This window comes from Takifugu flavidus, chromosome 14 (assembly GCF_003711565.1).
Source record: "Takifugu flavidus isolate HTHZ2018 chromosome 14, ASM371156v2, whole genome shotgun sequence".
NCBI classification, from domain to species: domain Eukaryota; kingdom Metazoa; phylum Chordata; class Actinopteri; order Tetraodontiformes; family Tetraodontidae; genus Takifugu; species Takifugu flavidus.
Genome location: NC_079533.1, coordinates 9,568,187 through 9,586,719, shown reverse-complemented (window position 1 = coordinate 9,586,719; position 18,533 = coordinate 9,568,187). Strand labels below are relative to the sequence as shown.

At 44.9% G+C, this 18,533-nt stretch overlaps 1 protein-coding gene across 16 annotated transcripts in view; it reads left to right on the top strand.

Moving 5' to 3' along the window:
• Window positions 1-18,533, top strand: part of msi2b (musashi RNA-binding protein 2b) — a 181,863-nt gene that overhangs the window by 83,365 nt on the left and 79,965 nt on the right. The gene's annotated exons all lie outside the window — the stretch shown is intronic.

Genomic DNA, 18,533 nt, shown 5'->3' with positions numbered 1-18,533 from the left:
AGCACATGCTCGGCGTGGAAGTAGTTTCCCTCTGAAGGGAAAGTTGGGCAGGAAGGCAACGAGGCAACTGGTCAGATTGTCTCCCGTGTCTGGACGGGATTTTTTTTTATTCAGGCGAAAACAAAAGCATCGTTGACAGCGAGAAACCAGGCGCCGACTGTGCGAGGCATGGCGGAGCCGCAAGAGCTGCGTGGCAGGCCCCTTATATTTGACTGATTTGGTCTCTGAGGGCTCATACAGCCCCTCAGATGGAAAGCAGCAGTTACCTGGAAAGCTAATAGACACTCAGATATTATTTGCCACCTAGCCTTTCCCCAGAGAGGCTCTATAGCTATCCTGTAAAGCGGTACGTGAACATGTTCAACCCCATGCTAAAAATCTCTCCCCCACGGCTATGGTCTCAGTGCACCCAATCCTTTCATCCCCATATCTCTCTATCCAGGTAAGGCTCGACTGGAGACCAGTGCTCTGTAGAAAAGGAGAGGCCTTTGGCTGTGCAATCGATTTCTGTACCGGCGGCCTATACTGTATGAGCCGCCATGTCAAGTGAAAATGTAAATGGATCTCGCTCTGAAACGATCAGGCGGCCTCAGTGTGCATGGATCAGGGAGTATGTAAGCACAAGATAGCATTTAGCCCTGGTTTTAACCAAAGCACTCAGGCATTCTCCTTTCTGCAGCCCTGCACTGTAATTCCCTTTGAGTGCACGTTGTGAAAGTGAAGCACTGTTATCAGCCTCTACCAAATGCATTAGACCTGTTCAGACCGCCAAGGCGGACCACCGTGTTGTAGATCATTCCCTCTACAAAGAATGAACGTGATGAAGAAGTAGTAAATTAGGGCTGCGCCGTTTCATGACCCTTAATGATTACCGCAGTCATTCCGCAATTTTAAATGAAATATTGTATATGCCTGCAGGTCAATGAAGACTAAATTGATGGTGTTCATGGCACCCCAGTAATAATGCATTCTGATGAAACAGCAGGTTGAACGCCACTTTGTTTGGTCTCTGAATTTATGATGTGTGGGCAATAAACAAGGCCGAGGTGTCTCATTGTGCACGGAGCTGCTTAAACTCAACAAGTTCCCTATTGCAACAGATGCCTCTGTCTGTGCTCATGCTTTATTAAGGCCTAAAGTTGACTTATGGACTGCTGCGAAAAAGTTGCCTCAAGGTTTTTAAGACATGAAAAGGCCTTGCAGTGATTTGCTACTCTGCCGCCAGGCTTTCGCTGGAGCAGCTTGTTCCCCCCCCCTTGGTAAAGTTTAGCAAACCTGTACATGAGTCTGCCACATGATAGATTTCCAACTGCGGCGGTGCTAAGTCTTGAGGACGTCTTTCAAGAAAATGGAAATTGCAGATTTATCAACATTTCAAAACCATCAGTATTTTTAAGCTGTTGTTTTGGCTCTGCCAGCCTTGTATCATTGTGTTTGGTCTATCGAAAGGTTACGCTTTTTATTAATTTAGTTTCTGAGTGGCAGTGAAGACACAACATGACTGAGGTGCTGTTTATTCCCTCCATGTTCAAACCATGCCTTCAAAAGCAAATAAACTTCCTCTCAGAAGGTGCGACTGTATTGACAATCTGTTAAAGTGCAGAAAAATGGCTCATTTTGGCTTTTGTAACAATTGACAGTGATAAAACTGGATTGCAGCAATAATGGCTGTCATGGATCAGCACCTAGAAACATTTTACTCTGCTGATGTGGACATGAATGGGATCCAAAGTCATGTCTCCCTCTGGCTGTCTGCCAGGACCTTCACAGGAGCTTTAATAAATGGTTTGTACCGGCACACGGTCCTTGGCCTCTGTGCATGTCGCTCCGTGTGTGCAGTTGTGCATGTGTCACTGTGTGTGTGTGTGTGTTTACATTCAGTGGGGATATTAATTAGGACTAACAGTGCAAGACCCTCTAGGGAGGGAGAAAGAGCAATAACACAGTAGTGCTTGGTGCTACCAAAGGGGCTGAAGGAACACTGAAGGAGAGGAACCAAAGGTGTGCTGGATATTTATTCGGCCCACTGGGGAGCAAATAAATTATTCATGGTGACATTCATTCATAATTAAGTTTTTTTAATGGATAAATAAATAGACTAAGTGTATAGAGGAACAGGTTTTTACATGGCGCTTATAAATGTGGCTTCAAGTCAAACTTAATGACAGTAGCTAAGTATGCATTTAATGAGGCTGGAACCATAGCCAGAACAAAGCTAATGCATATATAAGTTCAGTACGGGTGCAAGGAGACGAGGGGGACTGGGGTTGGGTGGCGATGCTGCTCGGTTGAAAGAAGATGGAGAAAAGAGTTCAGTAGGTGGGCTACTTCAGACTCGGAGGTTGATGGTAGGCATCTTGCATGAATGTAGCCTGTGGGAGGCAGCTCCAAGGCCTCGAATGGATGGATTGAGTGGGCTTTTGTTAGCGAGGGGACACGAGCCACAGTGGGTGACTGTGGAGAATACATTATAGTCAGACTTGTCTGTGAAAACCTGCTTGTAGCTTAAAATATCGCGTTGAGCAATCAGCCATAATACCACATTTTCAATGAATACCTTAAAAAATACAGCCGGGCTGTGTTGGTGCAGCAGGAGCTTCACGTGGGGTTTCATCTTCTGCATCTTTTTATCATCTCATGCTAGACAGCATATGTTATTGTGCATCTTCATCACTGTCACCTTAAATCATAGAGCAGATGTCTGAAGGTGTCAGTGGTTGCTATTGCTTCATCGTTTCCCATTATATGCTCTGCAAAACAATCCCCCTGTATTCATCTCTGAATTTATTCTGTGACGACAGACGAGCTAACTTTGGTGTTGTCGGAAACCTTTCAGTCCACTCCTTCAGACAACAATCGGCACACTTGAATTGGTTCCCCCTGAAAAGGGGTTTTAAATATAATTATAGCTACTTTTTGCTACTCAGCAATCCAAGTAGATCTTACCATCACACTGTGAGATGCATCTAAAATTTCTCTCCCCGAACACTATTAACACTATTTAACTGGGGGGCATTCATTTAATTTGCTATAATTGCTTTAGAGCCCCTCTCTCTCCATGCTCTCAGCCAGTGTCTGGGGGGGCATACATGTATTGTATAAACAGGCTTCCTCAGCCCTTTTGTCCAGATCACAAACGTCAGCACATTCTCACAATGTTATTAAGATTTTGTCCGTGTGCTAGGTTATAGTAACATGAGCGCGCATAGTAAGTAAATATTGCATGCACGTCTGTAAATGCATGTAAAATGTGGACTTGATAGTGTAATTGCATTAAATTGTACATCAAAGCCTTATTACCTGTACTTTGCAGTCGGGCCGCTTGCTTATTGCGGTTGCTGTTTCACAATTATTTTGCCACTGTTGGTGGCTTAGCTTACTTAAGTTGAAATTGTGTTCCATTCCTCTGCTTTGAGCTTTATGGGATGCTACCCAGTTAGAGAACAACCCAATTACGCGCAGACTTGTGTATTACGATCACTGGACCTGACTGCAAGGGACTTAGCCCGCCACTGCTGTGCTAATGAACACCACATTTAGTGTGCACGCTAAAATAAAATGGTATTATTGTAATTGTGATGGCCAGAAATGATGTTGAAGAGAAATGCGAAGTTTTTGACACAGTTTTTGACAGAGGTTTTTGGGCAGACGCTGTATAATATCCTATAAATGATAAGAACGTCAGTAATGTTCCTATCAGGGGAAAACAGTGAACATGTAGGATGTGCAGCTGGTGGGGGGTACTGGGCAGGTGTTGGGACTCCTTAGAGAGCTGGAGGTCACATTACCATACAAAAGCCACTCTGCTGGGTAACCTTTCCAGGCGCCGCTCCCTAACCGGGGGGCCGCAGTCACACACTGGCACTGCCACAAGTGTCTCGCCACCCAACCGCACAGGCTCACAAATATACAGATCTCTCAGATTTAGCCCCTGAAGACCCCCCCCCCCGCGTTCTCCCTGACAGAACCGTTGCTTGTATAGTGACATAAAATATTTGCACTCGGGGAGCATAAATCACAGGGGACAACTCTAAAGCAAAACAAATGTTATGATATGGTCGATTGCCATCGTAATGCCCACTAAAGGGAAAAGCATTCATGTGGAATTTAGAAACCAAAGCCCAACATTTTATCTTCGCCGGCAGTCTTTCCAACAAGTCAGCTCCCTCTTTATGCTCTCTAAATCCTTAGAAAAGCAAAGCTGTTGTCGTTTAAGCTCCACTTTATTTTCGACTGGGGTGCTCCTTGGATGTGTGCGAGACACAACAGTGAGGAATGGGAGTTGTGGAGGGGAAACGGATAGCACAAGGGAGACAGGAGACACCGCCTTTGCCTGGAAGCATGCAGAGGTTCTCCTGGTGGAGAGGAAGAGTAACTGGTGCACGGAGGAAAGATCGAGGATGGAGGCAGGCACCTGGCGGGTGGCTGCCGACTAAATGTCGATCAAGGGGGGGTGGAGGGGTGGGCTGAGAGCACGGGTGGTCATGTTGATGGACAGCAGCATCAACAGGGATTTATATAGCTATTAGAAATGATACAGGTTTAATTTTTTTTCCTATTTGTGGGAGGAAGAGGGGAGAATTTGCAGCGGATGGAGGAGACATGACGATAGGGAGTTGCCACACATCTGCTCCACTGGGGCTGATTTTGAGTGACAGGTCAGGAGTGGGGGAAGGGACGGGCCACATTCCACATACGTGTGACAGAATACCCCAGCGCGTGTATGTTACCCCTCAGGTAACGCCCGTGCGCCATATAATTATGCTGGTTACACGGCGGGCCGTGGAAGCGCACGGTGTGCTGGTAGACACTGGGAAAATCTGTGGATTGTTGACAGCCAAGTGGCGCCGGAGCTGTGACGAGTCAACTACATTGTTTATGCTGCAATTACCAAGCCTGAATTCAATCAGTCAGGCCAATACACTTTTTTATTGCAATTATGCAAAAGACCTTACAGCCCACTGTGTGCTAGGACGTGATGTGCGCGAGCTTTATTGATTACTTTATTTGTGGAATGAAGTCTTTAAGAAGTCCCTGTCACTCAGCCCCCGCTGCACCCGCTGCATGCTCCCATGCAGCCGCTGCACCCTCGCGACAATAATAACTCTTAATATAATTGATGAACTATTCCACGCGCGACAATAAAGTATAACATCTAATCACGTTAAGTAGTCATTGCCAAGCTGTAATTAAACTGTTTGAGACAAGTGATTACCAACTCAGATAGACAATGTGAATATGTAATAAGGGTATTGAAAATACTAATATTGCATGGCTCTAATTGTTTGCTTTATTCCCACCTCTATTGAGCGCTTTGCATGCTGTATGCGTCGCCATGACACTGATCACAGTATGCTGGCAAAGTAGCAAATATGGCAAGATGAATCCCTCCTTCACTTTGTTATGCTCCACTACACCTTGTAGTTTTAACAGCGAGGCCCCCTCAGCCTGACTCGGCTAATGGCGTGCCATCCCATCAGGCCATGCGCCCAACCATAACATGTGGAGAGATTGTTCACATCAAGCCTGTTGGCAAATTAGCCAACACGCATTAAGCTGTGGCATTATGCTAAAGCTGTCTAAATACTACTATATGCTTAGTGACCAGCGAATGATTGCCGAGGTCCGTCCCTGTCTCCCTCCCTCCCTGCTGCCTATCAGGATGAGTGTCCTCTCAAACTGGAGCGATAGAATTAGCTGTCACAGACTCGGCTGCTCTTGCAGTTAAAATGGAGCTGGTTGACGAGGGCTGTGAAGCGGCGTGAGAGGGCCACATCCAGCCTGCGGTTGTTCCCTTGTTGTTTTGTAGGTGCTTTCCCGTGCTTAATAACGTCCTTTCAGCAGGCTGTTATTTACAAGGGACAGAAACTGAAATCTACTGTTACAGAGAAGTTTGGAATCCCCCCCCCTCCCCTACAGGGTGGCAGCCCGAACATTTAATGACAAATAATCACAGTATGAACAGGTATTTTTCCCAGCGTGATCTGTGATCTGGCAGACATTTTTCTTTCTTTCTTCTAATTATTTTGTCACGCGCCTGCTGCGACACCCCTGATGACCTGAGCGCGGAGGTTTCTTTTTCACCCAGAGAGACAACCCTGTTTACAGAGCGTCCCCACCTCTCTCTTAGCCTTTCACCTCCTCCATAAGATCACAGCCGTACTGGTGAAAGTGGACAGCGCTATAAAATTGTTTGTTTCTCAAAAAGCACCTTTTTGTGATCTTTTTAGCCCAAATAGCAGAGCGGTGTTGTTCGATTTGAACAGATTTCTGTCCTTTCTTGTGAGGTTCTGTAGAAACAAAGGGAAAAGGAGCTGTTTAACAGCCTTTCTATAGCAGTTTCTACTCTTTTTGATTATATTTTTTGCCTTCATTGCCAGTTAACAGTGAGAGGATACGAGTGTGTGTCCATTCCAGGGGTGTAAAGAATGTGTAAAGATCGATAGACAGGAGCAACAACCAAGGTGTTTGTGGGCGAGGCCAGTAAAAACAATAACTTATAGGAACTTTACACCTTTTAAATGTCATAATTTTGCAGATCCAAGAATCACTGGCCCCATGTTGAGAACACCTGCTTCTGTTACCAAAAATAAAAGATTATTCAGGATTTAATTTAATCTAGAAGTTGTTTTTTTTTAAAAAAAAATAAAACATGTCCTGGAGAAAACTTTTAATTTAATCCAATTGTTGTTTACCTTGTAAAAAAACACACAACCACAATGGTGACAGTAAAGTTTGCCCTATTGATTGCCTCTGTTTGTTGTGTTGACAATTTATTTGCATAATGGGTTATGTTACCTTTCAGAATTAGCTGAGATTTTTTTCCCTTTTAAAGAAAGACGCAATAAGCACATCCACATAAATAACCATTAGATTTCTTTCTGAGTAGCACCTGCATTTAAAAGAGCAGCGATCTGCCCTCAGACGTGGCAGATAGGGTTTGTGGGGCGTATCCACGTGTGGCCCGCCGCTCTGATTGCAGCGGCACAGCAATCAGAGCGGCGGAGGATCAGAAATACGGAGAGCTTCTTCTAGATTACACGAGGGTTGTCTGAGCTCGGGATTTCATCGCCTTTTGTTGTACAACCTGGCATGAGGAATAGCAGATCAAAGCTCCACTCGCAGCATCTCATGTCGCATCATTTACACATCTGTGAAATCCACGGCGGAAAAGAAGGCCATGAAAGCCCGCCCGCATTCAGCGGGGTACAACTTTGACCAGAGACAAAGGTTAGGTGGGCGAGAGAAACGGCCCCCGCGCTATTCACTACTGATTATTTGCGTATTCGCGACCACTTAATAATTCCATTTCTTCTTTCATTATCGGTTATTTTCTTTCTTCATTCAGATGAGCGGTCGGTGCATTAGCCGATCCGCTGAGAACGCATTATCCCCAGCTAGGTGAGAGCGGTGTTTACCATAGCTCATGAAATATGTATCGGCTGAAGCGACGTCTGTCTGAAGCGTCCTCCTGATATAGTCCTGAGGGGGGGGGAGATGTCGGTGGCAATCACAGCCAGTCACTCAAGGACAGCCCCTTATAGGTACTGCCGTCATGTTGATGGTTGCGTTGATTATCTTACGTTAAAGCCGTGGCGTGCAGGGTAGATAACCGCGTTACCTCCAGGTGTTTTCCCACATCAGGGGCATTTTTAATTTCTCCTCACTTTCCTGTTGTGTGGTGAAAGATAAGCATTCGAACTTTTTTTTCCCTTTTTTTCCCCAAATCTAACCACCAACTTGTGATCTCGTCAGCAGGGGTGGGGGCTGCAGAAGAGAGGCCAGGACATCCGCGAAAAGTTGGTTAGCTGCAGCCGCGATAAGTACGAGGCAGCTGGTGTTGACTAGAACTTGATTGAGTGGTTTAATGTTTTCTATGGAGAACGAGAAGAGCGGGAGCTCCTCTTTGTCTCAGATGAAGTGGCTCGCCACAAAGATGAATGATTGCTTTCTCCGTGAATGCCTGGGCTCATGGGTTGATTTAATTGAGTTGAATTAAACCTAAGCCAGGTAGAAATGGAGACAGAGAGAAAATCTATGCCGTCGATCTATAAATGCCTTTAGGGTTTCGATCTGGATTTTGTAGATTATTTTCCTGTCTGGTCACAGTCACACTTCATTTATATACTTACAGTCAGTGTGGTTGATTACATGTAGGTGAGGTAGAGGGTCCATAGAATATAATCACCTTTAAAAGCCTATCATGCTTCGAACATTCCCGTAATAATCTACTAGTATAATATCATTCTTGCTTTCAGAACCATTAAATAGCCATGTTTTAACTCCATAATAATGAATAAATAACCCGCAAATATAACCTGCTAATTTCAGTGAGGGGGTTGCTAAATGTGGGACATTCCTTACTTCCTGTATACAGCACAGCACACATCAAGAGCAAAGATTATACAAAGTGGTGTCTCTACAGGGCATGCTTAATTTGGAGAGCTGATTGCAGAACGAAATCAAAGCATGATACATATTTAAAAGGAAAAAGAGTGCATTGCTCGGTGCCTTTAAGTCAAGCTAAAATAGCTGCGCTAATAAAGCTGAATGAGCCAATTAAATGTCAGTGGTAATTGTCCCTCAGCAAATTATCCAGTAGTGTTGAAGGAAATAATAATAATAATAACAAAAAAAAGGCATGCAGTAATTCAGTGATCAGCAGATGATTGGGGGCATACATTGCAGCCTGCCAGCATGTGTACGCCTGGGCTGCCAAATCACTCTTAAAATGAAGCCTGAGCAAAGAGGCATATCTCAATGTGTTGGTCTTTCCCTGCTCCAGCAGCTTTGGCCATATGTACACAGAGGCAGGGCTACGATCTCATATGTCTTTCTTTGTGTGTATTTATCTTGTTGCCTTTATTGCGCTCTCTGCGCTCCCTCTCTGCCCCCCTCGGTTTCACCGCCGCGTCGGCCCTTTACTCATCCGTTACCCTACATTTGGGCTTTGCTCCTTTAACAAGGTCGCCGTCTCAGCAGGAATGGCCTCTTGTTCTTGGTGGTTTCAGGACTCTTAAAACGCTGTGATTAGCCAACATTGTTTGAGCTTTCTCTTGAGTAAAGCTGCTTAGGGACAGCTGATAAAGCCGCGCTGTATATTCTTCTACATTTCAATGCTGCTTTGTAGTGCAGCTGCACAGATGATAAGAGAAGAAGAGGGCAAGGTGATCCATTTCTGATATATTCATCTGAAGCACGGCCTTGTTTTTGGGAAGGGAATGGAAATGGATTCTACAAAACACACACGCACCACCTACTCAAAGTTTTGATCAAACAGAATATTAGAAGCTTAATGTTGCACGGTGTGCCGGGGGTTACCTCTTCTTTGGTGTTTCCAAGCGAAGGATAAAAGTCACAGGGCCGATACAGTTGAGGTGCCACAGGGAGGATTCCGAATGGATCCGGTGCCATGTCGCGCTTGCAGCAGTACGAAGCACCAGAGTGTGAAAGTAACCAAAGGAATTCGCGGATCATTTGAAAAGATGTCAAAGTCTTGAGAGAGCGCAGGCCCAGGAAGTCAGAGTAGAGCTGAGCTGCTTCTTTTTCCACCTGCTGATCTCTCATCTCTCTCTGTGGAGGGTCGCTGCGTCGCACTGACGTCACATTTACGTTCACCTCCTCAAGTTTCAAGTTAGTTTCAGCAGTTTTCCGCTACATATGCGGTCCGGCCACGATGGAGGTGTGGGAAGTCGCCTCTGAGCCTTTGAAAGTCGCGAGAGACGGAGAAACTTTGTTGCAGAGGTGGTTCAGTTCAGCTGCTGTCAAAAAGTAGAGCTGTGTACAGTGAAATAATAAATGGAGTTTTTGTTCCAAGTAGTTTTTTCTCCCATCCATTCATTTTCTGTTAACCTCCCTTAACATCAAAAATACAGCCTGGACAGGTCAGCAGTCATCACAAGACACTCCCACTCCCACCGAGGGGCGTTTGAGGCTCCAGCCAACCTCACGTGCTGTTGGACGTCGTCGTGTTGTGACCTGTTCAGTTGTGTGACTTTAAATCTCAGAATTATTTGTGTCACACAACAACAGAAAAAGCTCGATTCGTGTGGGTCTTTCACGGGAAGATGCTGAAGTACAAGAATAAGTGCGTAAATAAAATTAATGAGGAAGCAGTTTGCTGTGTTTGGTAAATGCACTCTTAGCTCGGGTAATTATGGGAGGTCTTTTCTTAAGTTAGGGTTAAATGTCCTCAGCGCTGTGTCTTAATAGCTGGTGGTTTTCAAATTACCATTAGAGACGGATGTTTAAGGTCTGCGCGCTTCCACCGGTGCTATTGTAATGGGAGTAAATCCTATATTACTCGTGTCTTCATAAAGAAATGCCAGGGACGATTGTGCTTTTCGCCGAGCGTTCAGGTATCTTCCGCCTGCATGCATGTGTGCAGAGTTGTGTATTTGTTTGTGTGTTTTCCTGTTTTACGTGTGTGCATGCTCCCGGAGGGGAAACAGCCTGTGTGGGGTGTTATCTGCTTCTACAGAGGGTGACAGCTAATCACCAACCCTGACAAACACTGGGGGAGAGAGGAGGGAAGAGAGAGGGAGAGATGACAAACGAGAGAGAGAAAGAGAGAGGAGATTGCGCCGGTAGAGGGATTGGCATTTGAATTCCACTGATTTACCACAGAGGGCTTTGGATCCTGTCGTCTCCACCTCTGCATGGGTCTGGACTTGAGTTTGACCAGTGGGTGGTCGCCCACCTCGCCCACTGACAACTAATAAACCCCCGTCGCTATCAGCACACACCAAGATTGCAGGCCGCTGTGGGAAGGCTGCGGAATTTCTTGATGAAATGTGTAAATCCTCATGGTTGCTGTCAACAGCAGCTCTTGTCTCCCACTAATGATACATTTCCAGAATCATTGAGAATATCAGCATTCCTCAGTTAGTTTTCCAGCCTTTCCAGCGCCACCTTGTCAGGTGTGAAGACTCCAGCACTTACGATATTTACTAGCGCGCTGTAGTTCATAGTCGAGCTCTTTGCTAAATGCGCTCGGTGATGGTTTGCCTTGCAAACGGGGGTGATACATGCTGAGCTAGTGTGAGCTTCCTGCGTCACCCGTTGACACAGAGATCACAAGGCTCTAAGAGATAAATGATGTCATGAGATGGTGGCGGGCGAGCTTTATAAAGAGAAAGGAAGACACGCAAGGCTAGCTGAAACAGGATTTCCTTTTATTGATATCTACAGGTACAGTCACCTCCGGAGACACAGCAGCAATAAAAATCCCACAGCAGACATTTAAAGAATCGAATATGACTGCGAGTAAGGTATGCACTCTGTGTGATGCTCCTATATGGCATTTTAATGGATGTTAATGATGGCACAGTTTGATTTCCGATAGGAGGATTAAAATATCAATCTTTTTCTGGCGTCACTGTGCTTTCTTGCCTCTGTTTTCCTTCCGGACTCCCTGCTGGAGCTGGCGTGGGTGGCATTATTCAGACCAACTGTTGGCTGTCTGGGTAGCTTTGATGGGTGTTGTGCTAGGGGCCTCGATACAGGGAGACCCTCATCTGCTTACAGTGTCACAATCCTCGCCACTTTGCTCCCTCTCTATCTGACCCTGTCACCGAGGCACGGAATGACAGATAGGGATGGGGAGAAGGCAGAGGCGGGGGAGAGTGGGTGGCATATCCTTTAGGAAACAGGCATTGCTGAACCTCTCGCAAAATAAAATCAAAGATAGCTGTCAGATGCTTTACTGAGCACACCGCTCGAGAGCGCGCAAATGGCACTATCAGTGGTGGAGTCAAAGGTTCGTAGCTGCTGGAGAATTGAAGTTGTCATTCATTTCCATACGCTCGCCACGCAGGTTGTGTCTGTTTAACTGGCAGAGCTCACTGCTATCAATTACAACACGGAACACAGCAGGTAGACAATTAGGTGGGAATATTAGAACTAATAAACAGCCTTTTCTGGGTATTTCACACGCCGAGTTTTGCTCCGGTTTCATCTCGCTAGAGGTTGAGTGCGAAACAGAGAGCAATGTGTTTATCTTATCCCCAGATGGCTGTTAGTGGTCTGGTGTGGGTGACCACAGAGCATCTGTGTCTGAGTGTGCGTGCGTCTGCATCTGTGTGCTTGTGTTGTTTTGGGTGCTAATGACAGTTGGCATTTGGCCACTATCAGTGGATCGTTAATTAGTATTGAGAGGTTTGGGGGTGGTTTTAGGTGTGGGGGGGGGGGGTGCGGGGGCACAGATTTCCCTCTATCTCACAAACAGATGCGTGTTTGATCTGCTAACTCGCAGCTTTACGCGTGCACGCACGCGCCCCGCTCCATTCGGCGCAACAGCCTGACATATGGAAATGTCTATGAGCGTCTCCCTCTCTGCACAGCGGTGGTGACAGCGATGGAGCCATCCGCGGGAAAACATCAGGAAAAATGGGAATTTGCAAGAAGAGACGATTTTTTTTTAACTGAATAATAGAAATATAAGTTCCAACACCGGAGTTGTTGTTTTTTTCAGGGAAAGCTGATCACCTTTTGTCCGGGCGTGAGCGAGCGTGTCTCCTGGTACCATCACACACTGAGCATGTGCAGCTTTTAATCAATATGATTAGATCTTTGTTGCACATTGTGGCCAGGAATGATCTTTTTTTAAAAAATCATTCAGAACAATTGATGGCAGCTTCCATGGAGTCGAACATGCTTCTTGTTCGGACTAAAACATCCAACAAAAAATAAATGTAAACAAATATAGCTACTAGCTGGAATAATTGATTTGAACACCTTCGATCAGTGCAGAAACCACAGAAACTCAGACAAAAGAAAAAAAACAAGGTTTTCACTGGTGTAAAAAAAAGAAGCTGGAATCACAATTCAGGTTTTATTTTTTTTCACAATGTTTTACAAACCAAACCAAACTGACACTCTGGAGTAAAACATTATTATAGCTCTCGCTGTTGTTGGTTCCTTTGTCTGTTCAGTTAATTGTAGCATGGTTGTCCTGATGGAATTGCTCTGTGACCTTTAGTGTTTTTATTTCTTCAGCCCTTATATTTGCTAAGTGATGGTATTCTGGTTGATTAGCACCCCGCCCCCCCCCCCCCCACACACACACACACACACACACACACAGAGTTTTTTTTTTTAAAACCCACAATGAATCCACTCCCAGAACCCCTGTTGGATTGTTCTGCTTTATAACACTGGGAAAGGAGCATCAGTCAAGTATATTAGCTGGATCCTATTACTGTCACCAGATTGCCTCTCTGAGCCATCTTAAAGAGCCCCCAGACAAAACTTCCTGTCATGTTAATCCAAGCTTTAATAAATAGAGGGATGTGTAACCATATTCAAATAAGGGCTTCCATATTTGTGCTGACAAAGAGAGACGGGCTATCACCAAATGACAGATGAAAGTGTTTTGCATGAAAAGGAGAGGGAGCGGGGGGGAAAAAAAGTTTTTATCTGCGCTCATTCTCTCCCATTCTGGGGGAGAAATGTCAAATTATTGAAATGGCCTTTAAAAAAAAAGCTTAAGCCTAATCTGAGTAAAACACTACAGGTATTAGGGACGGTGGCTATTGTGAGTGAAAATGAATGCTATTCAGCTCCAGCTAGCAGCTCATTTCATGCCTCTTGTTCACCTATTGATATCAAAGTACATAATACACACCTTGCCTCCCATGAGAGATTCCTGTTCATTGGACCTGTGAACGTCGGAGCATGCTGTCATTGAGCACTTTCACAGATTCATGAACACAGCCTTTGTCTTTTATTAGATCTTATATTGTAGTTGGTTATTCAAAGGCATTAGCAACGTTGTGCTTTAGTTAAATCTCAGGCGGTCGCAGAGGTGCAGCGGCAGCCCCGCGAATCCCCGCACGCCCTCGGTGCGAACAAAGAGATGAAATCATCCTCTCCATTCAAGGCCAGCTCTTTCATTCACAGGCAGAAAAGAGCAGCGGCGCAGAGATCGTTCCACCCGTCCTCATATTGCTGCCTTCATTACACATGTATGTTCTGTTTTGACTCGAAGAGAAATCCCACTTAAGGCAGCGTTGCCCCCACCCCGTGTCGGCGGTGTGAGAGACGTCCCTTTTCATCGGTAATGTAATTAAAATCTGCTCGGCCTCTCCTGCTGCTACTGCTTCGGTGTTTGTGAGGGCTTTTTCCAAATTTCCTGTGTGTGTTAACAGGCTCAATATGAGTGATGGAGCTGTGTGTTTTACAGGTTAAAGTTTTATCCATTAAATGTTTACACTAAAGAACATTCATAATGAACGGATCTGTCAGTCAGTTTAAATTGGCTGCAAATATTCTAGCCCACCTCTGCATTCAGGGTAATCCCCCCTCCCCCAAAAAAAGCTAAACAGAGCCCCGTGATAGCATGTGATGAGCATTTTTGAGGCCCTTTAATTGTGAGTCAGCAACAATTACAGCTGGATAAGATCGAGCTTAGACTGAACGGAGGACAGACTCTAAAAACATGCTGGTGGTCAGAAAACGGATTCTCAATCACCATTAAATATTAACACAAAATAAACCCGGCCAGATTACCAATTCCATGCGGGGGCCACTAGAACAGAAGGACCTTGAATTTTAAAAGGGCAATTTGTCTAATAAACAGTGGTGGGGCTAACCCCATGTCGGCTATTCCAGCGTAATCCTTATTGTCCTCTGCAACTCCCTCACACGATCAACTCATTTGTGCACATAAACGTGCCTCTTTAACCTCGCTGTTATGTCTTCACACTGTCTCCCCCAACATCTTTCCTGTCCTCCACTCACTGCTGCCGACACACGTGCGTGCATTCGTCTGTATGTGCAAAAGAGGAATCCGATTGGCTCTCCGGCAGGAAGGATATCGTTTTAAATAAGTCATCGATGTTAAACTGTTTGCTCTAGGGCTTAGGGATTGCTCACCTCTCCAAATAGTATTTTAGCTTGAAAGCATAATATTTCCCAGCCAGAGCCTCCACATGGGAGAATGAGGGAGGGCCCTGGCGCCGCAGCTTCATGGAGGTGGCTTACAGGCATACTCTATTCTGACAGAATAAGGAGGCACTCTGAAAGAGTGTGGTGGAGAGGAAAGGGGCCCTATTAATAAAATGACTCCATAATGGGTAGTTCCCCACAGCTTGGCAGAGGAAGACAGGGGATTGATGGACGAGGCCAAGGATTACTTCCTCGAGTATCCTGAGCTGAGCTGCATGGACACGGCTCTTTGAGGCCGAATGCAAGGTCAGACTCCTGCAACACGCGCATTCCCGTTCACAGAGGACGGAAGAACCTTACAAATGCTTTCCTGTTGGCTATGATAGGGTTAGAGTGCCCCGAAGTGCAATGCATCACACCCCAGTGTGACTGAGCCTTCCTGAGCTGACTTTAAAACCATATGTGAGGATGATGAGAGCATTCTTGGGAGGAATGGAAACAGATGGAATACCAGATTCCGGTCTTATCTCAAATAGGAAACAGTCATTTAAATGAGAGTGAGATTTATATAAAACCTAATTGACAATGCTCAACTGTATTCTGAAGCAGAGATAATATTTTCCAGCGTTGTTTTCAACAAAAGGGTGTGAAAAGATAATTTATTTTTTAGCTGCACTTTTTTGTTGTTGTTGTTTTTAAGGAGGCTCGGGCAGGGTTGGAGATGTGCTAATAAAATGTTGTTTTGCCACAGCGGCATAACATTATAGTCGGCTCCTGAAGGCATCACTCCATCATCCTTTCATTATGTTTCTTTGTAACAGTACATTGATTAGAGTGGCCTCAGCATGACTGCCTTTTTAATTGTGTGTTTGCTGATCGGGAAACTGCACAGAGCGCCCTGGTTGGAGCTGTAGCAACCATTTCAACAAAGCTCAGAGGCATTCTCTGACACACAAAGTTCATTGTTGGAATATACATTAGTTTGTATCACCATAGCGAACTCCTTGGATGCCGAGCAGGGGACCTCATAAATATGTAATCCGGGCAGATTTGAGGAATTGTCTTCCTCAAGTGTTCCTCTCAAGCCATTTTGTTAATGTCAACATGAAGGAAAGTTGCAGGAATAAGTGTTGACATTCAGCCGGTGGTGTATATCATTAATAATTACATACAGTAGAATTTCTGTCACATGAGGCTGGAAAAACACACAAACTCTCTTTTACTGTCATTCTCATCGTTCTATAATTAGTTATTGGAAAAAAAGATGAATTATGTATGTGAACCCTTGGAGCTGATTATGCTCATGTACCCAGTGTAAAGATATACAGTATTACACATTTCCTTAAGGTGTGATTGTCCATTAAAAATCAATATGCTGTCCCTATTGGGGTGTCCTTGTGGCCCATTTCTTATCTTTTCTTTCTCTCCAAATGCTCATATCAAGCATCTACATTTTAAATTCAAAGGCCAATATCACAGTAATAGAAATTAGATAGATGGCATAAAAATAAATGGCCGTTTTGTTCACCACCTCTGTGCTTAGGTGTGCGTTTTCATCCTTTTTTAACCCTCTTTGTGTACTTGCCAGAGCTTATAAGGAGTTAAAATTTTGCCCTCTGCTCCTCGTTAAGCCACCACTTGTTAAAGCGCTCAGGCATGCACGCAGCACATTGCGGCTCGACGTTCCCAGACAATGATATAGATTTCCTCTGCAGAAGAACAATTGGAAGGGTTGTCACAAATTTGTCCATTGTCACTGGGTCGCTATTATTTCTTTGTTAATTGCCATCATTGTAATAGAATATTCGATGCTCTCCATTGCAAAGGGAGTGCTGATGAAGGGGCAGTGCCAGTCGAGTACTCTCTGTGACTGTGACCCAGTTCTGTCATAATGGTAATGGAAATGATAATGATGCTTCATTGATACCTGTAGAGATATTTGGTTTTTCTTATTGTTATTTATCACCATCACATTCTCTGGAGTGGTGCCGTGGGACAGGTTCAGCTGGGTTTGCTCAGAGGCAGGTGAGGAAAATGGATGTTTTCCAACATTATTGGTCCTTAATAACTAGCTGTGTCCTCCAGTTATTCACTTCTCTCCACTCACTCTGATTGTTTGTGGGGAGTGTTTCAGGCCCAAAGTGGTTCAGAGCGTTTCACCTGAATTATATGCTCAGAGTTCTGCATTGTGCAGCTCACATTTTCATGGTCCATTAACAAACCCTGAACCAGAGAAGATGCAGATCGACCCCAAGGTGGTGCAGGAGGAGCCTGCGCGTGACAGACGAAGCTCGAGACCAGGAGGTTTCCACGTCACTTTTAATGTGCGCCGGTGCTCTTTTCAGAATTCCACGTCCAGCGTTGAGCTGCGGAGCTCGTCGAAAACTGGTAGTTTGGAATTAGCATTAAGTTCCGAACAGCTAACCACACCTGACAAGCACAAAATCAGCAGGTGGAATGACAGTATTAATTTATATTGCAAAGTCACGCACCAAGTGGTTACCCTGCCAAGGTGATTAATTAGCCAGCTTATCCTTGGTCCCTGTGTCAATTCAAGTCAAGTCAGTTTTATTTATATAGCAGGAAATCTCTCTCATTCAACAATCTACTCTCTTCAGCATCGTGATTCAGTTATTTGTAGTTCAAGTAATTGTCACCAATTCATCATTTACCCTCGTCTGAGGCCGGTTGTAAAGATCTCACTAAAGATTTGTGTCTTATTTGTATTGTGTGATGTTGACTATAGGATTTGGGACGGTGGTGCACGATAGTGGTTATTTATTAGGTGAGATATTCAAACCAGGTTTTGTTCACGTCAGATTCGTCACATCCTGACAAAAGCGTTCTGTAGGGTGTCGAGCATCACCTGGCCAACACACGCAAACAGCACCGAGTGTGTTGGTGTGTGTTGGCACGACGCGCACAGATCCCAGTAATCCTCCGGCACCAAAACTGACACCAAAAATTGCCGGGTAACTACACACGCAGAGCAATTCCCGCTGCTAAATGATATGTAATGGATCAAGGCAAGGCAAAAACATATCTGGTACCCGCTCTCGCCGTTGTGCGCTCGGTTAAAAATAGAGCCCAAAACGTCAACAGAAGTGCCAGGTCACTTTCTGTGGCTTCGGGTGCCTTTCGCCTCAAAGATGATCTATATCAGTGTCGCCCCCACTCCAAATTGTCGGAAAAGCTCCTTTGGTAAGCTGAATGTAAATGTGCCTTTGACACTTCTAAATCGCTGTCATAATTCATTTCCTGAGCACTTAAATCTCCCTGTCACCCAGCACCTCTGCTGTTTTGCTGTCCAAAAACAGCACATTAGCCTTTTCTGATGCCTTTGTCCTTTGATACATAATTCATCATTCAGCAACATATTTGTCCCTTTTTAAAAATTTTGAACAAGCATGCGCGATGCCGATTGACGGAGAAAACGTGATAGCATCTTTTACAGCGTTTAGTCGAGCGTTTAATCGACTGTTTTGTTTTTTTGACTGATGCAAAGCTGCGTTGGGACTTTCTGGTTCAGTTTACAGGCTGATTTATGTACCGTCGGCGTGGATGAACTCAAAAGTGAAAAGCTGCTTTGTGGGTGCCTATATATCCATATTAGTTAGTCAGGGACCACCTACGCCATCACAATCTGC